Source organism: Gorilla gorilla, chromosome 15, assembly GCF_029281585.2.
Source record: "Gorilla gorilla gorilla isolate KB3781 chromosome 15, NHGRI_mGorGor1-v2.1_pri, whole genome shotgun sequence".
In the NCBI taxonomy this organism is placed as follows: Eukaryota; Metazoa; Chordata; class Mammalia; order Primates; family Hominidae; genus Gorilla; species Gorilla gorilla.
The window spans coordinates 31,547,615-31,553,614 of NC_073239.2; the positions used below are offsets into that span (position 1 = coordinate 31,547,615).

At 40.1% G+C, this 6,000-nt stretch overlaps 1 long non-coding RNA gene across 2 annotated transcripts in view; it reads left to right on the forward strand.

Annotated features, from left to right (window-relative positions):
• LOC109023193 (uncharacterized) overlaps positions 1 to 4,786 on the forward strand; it is a 60,440-nt gene extending 55,654 nt beyond the window's left edge. For both annotated transcript variants that reach the window (XR_008671314.2, XR_002002566.3), the window contains one exon: positions 4,593 to 4,786. This is a non-coding gene — a long non-coding RNA (uncharacterized lncRNA). The remainder of the gene's footprint in view (positions 1 to 4,592) is intronic.
• Positions 4,787 to 6,000: the final 1,214 nt, after the last annotated feature.

The window sequence follows — 6,000 nt, forward strand, 5'->3', positions numbered from 1 at the left end:
TTTATTAAGATTTTTTTAACATTAAGGGATGTTAAATTTTATCGAAGGCTTTTCTGCATCTATTGAGATAATCATGTGGTTTTTGTCTTTAGTTCTGTTTATGTGATGAATTACGTTTATTGATTTGAGTATGTTGAACTGGCCTTGCATCCTGGGGATGAAGCTGCCTTAATTGTAGTGGATAAGCTTTTTGATGTGCTGCTGGATTCTGTTTGCCAGTATTTTACTGAGGATTTTTGCATCAATGTTCATCAGGGATATTGGTCTGAAGTTTTTTTGGGTTTTTTTTTTTTTTTTGTATCTCTGCCAGGTTTTGTTATCAGGAAATGCTGGCCTCATAAAATGAGTTAGGGAGAAGTCCTTCCTTTTCAATTGTTTTGAATGGTTTCAGAAGAAATGGTACCAGCTCCTCTTTGTACCCCTGGTAGAATTTAGCTGTATATCCATCTGGTCCTGGGCTTTTTTTGGTTGGTGGGCTATTTATTTCTGCCTCAATTTTAGAACTTGTTATTGCTCTATTCAGGGATTCAACTTCTTCCTGGTTCAGTCTTGGGAGGGTGTATATGTCCAGGAATTTACCCATTTCTTCTAAATTTTCTAGTTTATTTGCATAGACGTGTTTATAGTATTCTCTGATTATTGCATTTCTGTGGGGCCAGTGGTGAGGTGTTTTTTTTTTTTTTTTTTTGAAATGGTGTTTTGCTCCTGTTGCCCAGGCTAGAGCGCAATGGCACAATCTCGGCTCACGGCAACTTCCACCTCCCAGGTTCAAGCGATTCTCCTGCCTCAGCCTCATGAGTAGTAGGGATTACAGGCATGCACCACCACTCCTGGCTAATTTTGTATTTTTAGTATAGACGAGGTTTCTCCATGTTGGTCAGGCTGGTCTCGAATTCCCGACCTCAGGTGATCTGCCTGCCTCGGCCTCCCAAAGTGCTGGGATTACAGGCATGAGCCACTGCTTCTGGCTGTTGATGTCATTTTTTTAAACAGTGAGTCAGAAGCATGAAAACAAATAGTGATAAATGCTTTAGAAAAATCACTCTAGACTTTGGTTTTAACAGCATTTCAGGTGGAAAGTGTATTTTAGAACAAACAAGTCAGTCTGCCCAGTTCTCATCTCTGTATTCTTCCTGTCTTTGTGCTTGCATTAGGGCTTCTTTACTCACACCCGTGGACTCAGCCATGGTCAGCTCAGTCGTGGGACAGGAGGAATTTAAGATCTCTAGCCTCACACTGACTGAGGATTGTGTTTGTTTATGCTACTCTGGCCCTGACCTTATACTCAGGTTCAAATACTAAGACATGATTGATTGATAGACAGATAGATAGATGATATATAGATAGATAGATAGATAGATAGATAGATAGATATAGATAGATAAACAGATAGATAGAAGTTTATATTATACACATATGCACAGATCTATGTATCTGTATCAGTCAACCTAGCTGTCGATCTATATAGATATATCTGTATGCCAGTCACCTGGTAGGTGATATGGCACAGTTTAACAAATATTTATAAAGGGCCTACTATGTACCAGCTTCTGTAATGAGTAAGACATTACTAATAAAATTAGAATAAGATCTGGTTCCTGCACCTAAATAGTTTATAGTCAGCATTATGCAAGTAGAGATTACCTTTTTAAATCATCAAAGTAACTCTGTAATGCAGCTATTATTTTAAACAGAATAGTTTTTAAAGGACCAGAAAAACACAGAGAAATGAAACAACTTGCTCAAGGCTCTGAAGAGAATAAATGGTAGATGTCTTTGACCCCCAAATACAAACACTTGATATACTGCCTGATATACTGCCACTGCCTGTGAATCTTTCCAAGATCTGGTCCCCAACTTTCATCCTGTTTCTAGCATGTCAATCAACCTATTAATCACTTTGCTTGACTCTTGCTAACTCTTAAGAGTCCTCTAGGGAAGTCCCTAGGGACTGAAATTCTCCCTCTGTACCCCAGTTGGCGCTTGAAGCAGTGCTTGCCAGATGCCCAGAGCTGGGCCCTCAGCTCTCCTCTCTGGGTCCCCCATTCAAGGCGGAGAGAGTCACAGTGCTGGAGTCCATGGGCCTAACAGGATCCCTGTTTTTCCAGTGGTGACCTCCCTAATGCTCCTGGCTTCATCAGATGATCCCACTCGTCTGTCTCCTAGCCCCATGGATACCATGCCACTGCCTAGCTGCCAACACACCTCTGGGGCCTCCAAGGCCTGGCTGGGGGTGTTCTAGGTTCTTGCCTCTCCATGTGTGACCTATCCCAAGGTGGTTAGTCAATTTATGCCCGGCCACACCCCACAATATTACAGGAAGTTCCATAAAGGCATTCAGTCTACCAGCAGAGCAGTCAGTCACTAAAATCACACAGCCATAGGGTTCTGCACCAGAAGAGAGAGGACTGGCAAGCTGGAGGGAATGGTGCAGTCTATCTCTGTTTCACACACACATACACACACACACACACACACACACACACACACACACACACACACACACACACACACATGCATACTGCCTCTCTCTCTTTTCACATACACACAGTCTCTCTCTCTCCCACACACAATCTCCTCTTCCTCTCTCTCCTATCCACACTTGCCCTCACTCCCACAACCCCCTGAGAATTATGGTTCTCTGGAACTGAGCCAAAGCAAGGAGTCTTCACCCAAAGCCACAGTGAAGGGGTCAGAGGGTCAGAGTCATTTGCTATGAAACTAGCGACACTCAGGCTTTAGGGCCCCTTTTATTCACTGGCCTCTCTGAGTCTTGGGGGTTGTAGAGTGTTCTATGTGGCAAAGGGAAACCAGGCTACAACAGGAAACATTTCATGTGAGCATTTCTGATAAATTACTTAAAGATATCTCTCCAGAAAGGGATAGGATCCATGCTGTGATTTATTTTCTCGTTTTAAATAAGTATTCTGATTTATTCTGCAGGAAAATCAGAGATCACTTCCAACTCTCCTTAAGCTCTTATGCAAGTTCTTCCAGCTGGATCTAGAAACCAAACTGACACCAGGCAGATTAACAAGAGAAAACATACAAATCTTATTCATTTTACATGTGGGATCTTCACAAGAAAGAAAATTAAAAAGTGGCCAAAGCAAGATGCTTTTATGCTTTTTAGACAAAGAATGATAAATTTGAGAAGAAATGTCAAGACAAAGAAAATCTGGCTAGGAATAGTACATTTCTAGGGGAGTCAGTAGGAGATATATTGGGGGACATGTAAAACTAGTGAAAGATAAGAGTTACTTCATTAAGCATATTTATCCAGATCCATTACAGTTCTCAATTCCCAGTGTCTCATGATAAGGGCTATCTTCTCACCCTGGTACAGACAGAGTACCCCTCCCAGAGGAAACTTTATGGCTTGCTGCATGCAGGAAGAGACAGGTCAGCTAGCCTTTTCTAAACTACAATTTCTCCAATGTTTTCAACTCAAAATAATCAATACACCAGTTCAGCATGTTGTGGGATGGCACATCCTTCCCTCCTTTAATATCTAAGTTAATATTGATGATTTTGTATATTAAGAAGGTCCCAAAATTGAATGAGCTATGGGCACCACAAAGCCAAGATCTGCTCCTTAGGAGGGGTGTACTGGTACCGAAGAAGCAAGGAAACTCAAAAATTGTGCTGTGATCAAAACATCAGAAGGAGAATCTGAAGTGTCAGCCATTGGAAGAAGCAAAAGCATTTAGGGAAGTAGTTGCATGGAGTCTGGGATTCTGGAGTCCAGTTACAAGCAAACAAATTGGGAAGAATTCAAAGAATTGCCTGAGTAATTGCGGCTAATGGACAAGGCAGGGTGTCAGGGACCCAACCAAGAGAGCTAGAGTTGGTTTTGTGGCTGCAGTCCAAGCAGAGGAAACCAGAAGATGAGCGCCACTGCACAGACTAGGCAGATGGTGGGAGAGGGGAAGAGAAAGCCACTAACAGTCACCGTCATCGACCCCAAGACATTGTACTTCAGTAGTGGGGTTGGGTGCCTTACACTTTTAGGCTGCATCAGGGATTCCTCAAAGAGGATACAGTGCTAAACCTGCAGTTATCAGGACAGGCAGCAGAATCTTGCCCATAAAGAGGGAATAAGAATGCATACCTATCTTATAACATTGTTGAGATGATTCAGTCAATGGTGTAGATAAAATGTGTAGCCTGGTACTTTATGCAATCATGGAGAACAACTCAAGCTCTCTGGAATATGATCCTACCTTGAATATAGTAAGAAGAAAAGGAGTTTAAATTCTCCTGGTAGGAGGGATGCAAATTCATTCAAACGAAATAAGGCAGTAGGAAGGAACAACTAATGTGGCTTTTAGAAGTAAATCATCAATGCAATGCAAAGATGCTGTTTATGTGCTTGGCTTATTGATTTAATAAGTTTCTTGGTAAACTTTTTTTCTGCTCAGTTAGCAGTTGGTTAGTTTTCCTTTGTAGTAATAGTAATAGTTTAAATGTTCCTTGCAGTAATGACTGTCATTGCTATATTTTATTTTCTAAGTTGATTTTGTACTCTAATATCAGTCTGCTATGTTTTCCGGTGTTGTAGGAAATTATTCTTAAATGTCTTTCCATTTCAGTGCCATGTTTGTGGACATCCCCCCACTGCCCTTCATCCTCAGAAAGGAACAGCCTCCTGTGGGTTGACTTGGTGATATCTGTCCAGAGATAATGTCTCCAGCCCCAGGCTCATCACTCAGACATCTGCCCTCAGGAGGACACGTTCATCCCCAGCACCAGAGACATGTCTGCCAAGGCTTTTGGAACTGATTTTATCCCCATGCAAAAAGCTAGATTCTAATTCTGTCTGATCACAAAAGGTTGAATCAAAGCCCTACAACTGAGCTTCATAGACCAAAACAAGAAATACATGGAAAAGTTGCCAAAGGATTTTAGAAGATCAGAGGCTGTAATTCATTATAGATGTGGGTCCTTTTGCTTTCCTCTAAGGAAAAAAAATATTCAATTTTATTAAGAAAAAATTCCCACTAACTGTGGCCATGTTCAAAGCACTCACAGAAAATATTTTGAACGCACAGGGTTTCGCTCAAGGAAGAATATTCATCATTTCAGGGTGGGGGAAAGGAGCTGGTCATTCATTTTCTCTCACCTTATCCTAACATTTATAGTTAAAAAGGGATGGATTTGGCTTTGCCTAATCTCCATGACAAAGCAATTCTTGCCTGACCTCTCAAATTCTCCCCACTCCAGAGATTGTATGACCAGAAGGTGGGATCATAAATCCCCAAGAGATGACAAAGGTGAAAATGGAATCAACAATCGCTACCTAAATTTTCAGGCTCTGAGACACCTTCCTAAACTATATGAATAAGCCACAGCAAAATGCTTAAATCTCTCCAGCTATTTTTTCTTTCATTGATAAGTTATATTTCTTTTTGAAGGAAAGAAAATATCTACCTCAGCTCTTATTTATTAAAACTTACTTAACAAAGACACTACAGGTGAAAACACAGCCACCATCACTCTATATTATTTTCTAAAATGATTTATAACATAACATTCAGCATAGATAACAGTAAAAGTTAAAAGAGGATCATGAAATACAAAATAAATCCAATTTAATAAAGTCAAAACAAAATCATTGTTCTTTTGTAAATGTTGATCACAAAGCTTAAAAAATGTACTTGAAATGAAAAGCTTCAGAAATAAAACAATTGTACCAAATTCAGTTTAGTATTTTGTATTTAGTATGTACCAAATAAATTTTTATTAAATTATTCATGATCTGTGTCACCAACAACTGTGATGATCAATACACAGTCATATGATCTTGGGTGAAGTCTGTGCAGCTCAACATGATTCAGTTAATTCAATATTATAAGTGCCGCTGCTAATTTGCCCAAATTATACTATCAATTCCTCCTTAATTATCTAGTTGATTTCTCAGCCCCACATTCCACTTTACGCCTGACCTCAGAATGACATACAAACATAAAAGTGGAAATTTAAGACCCGTCAGATGTAGTT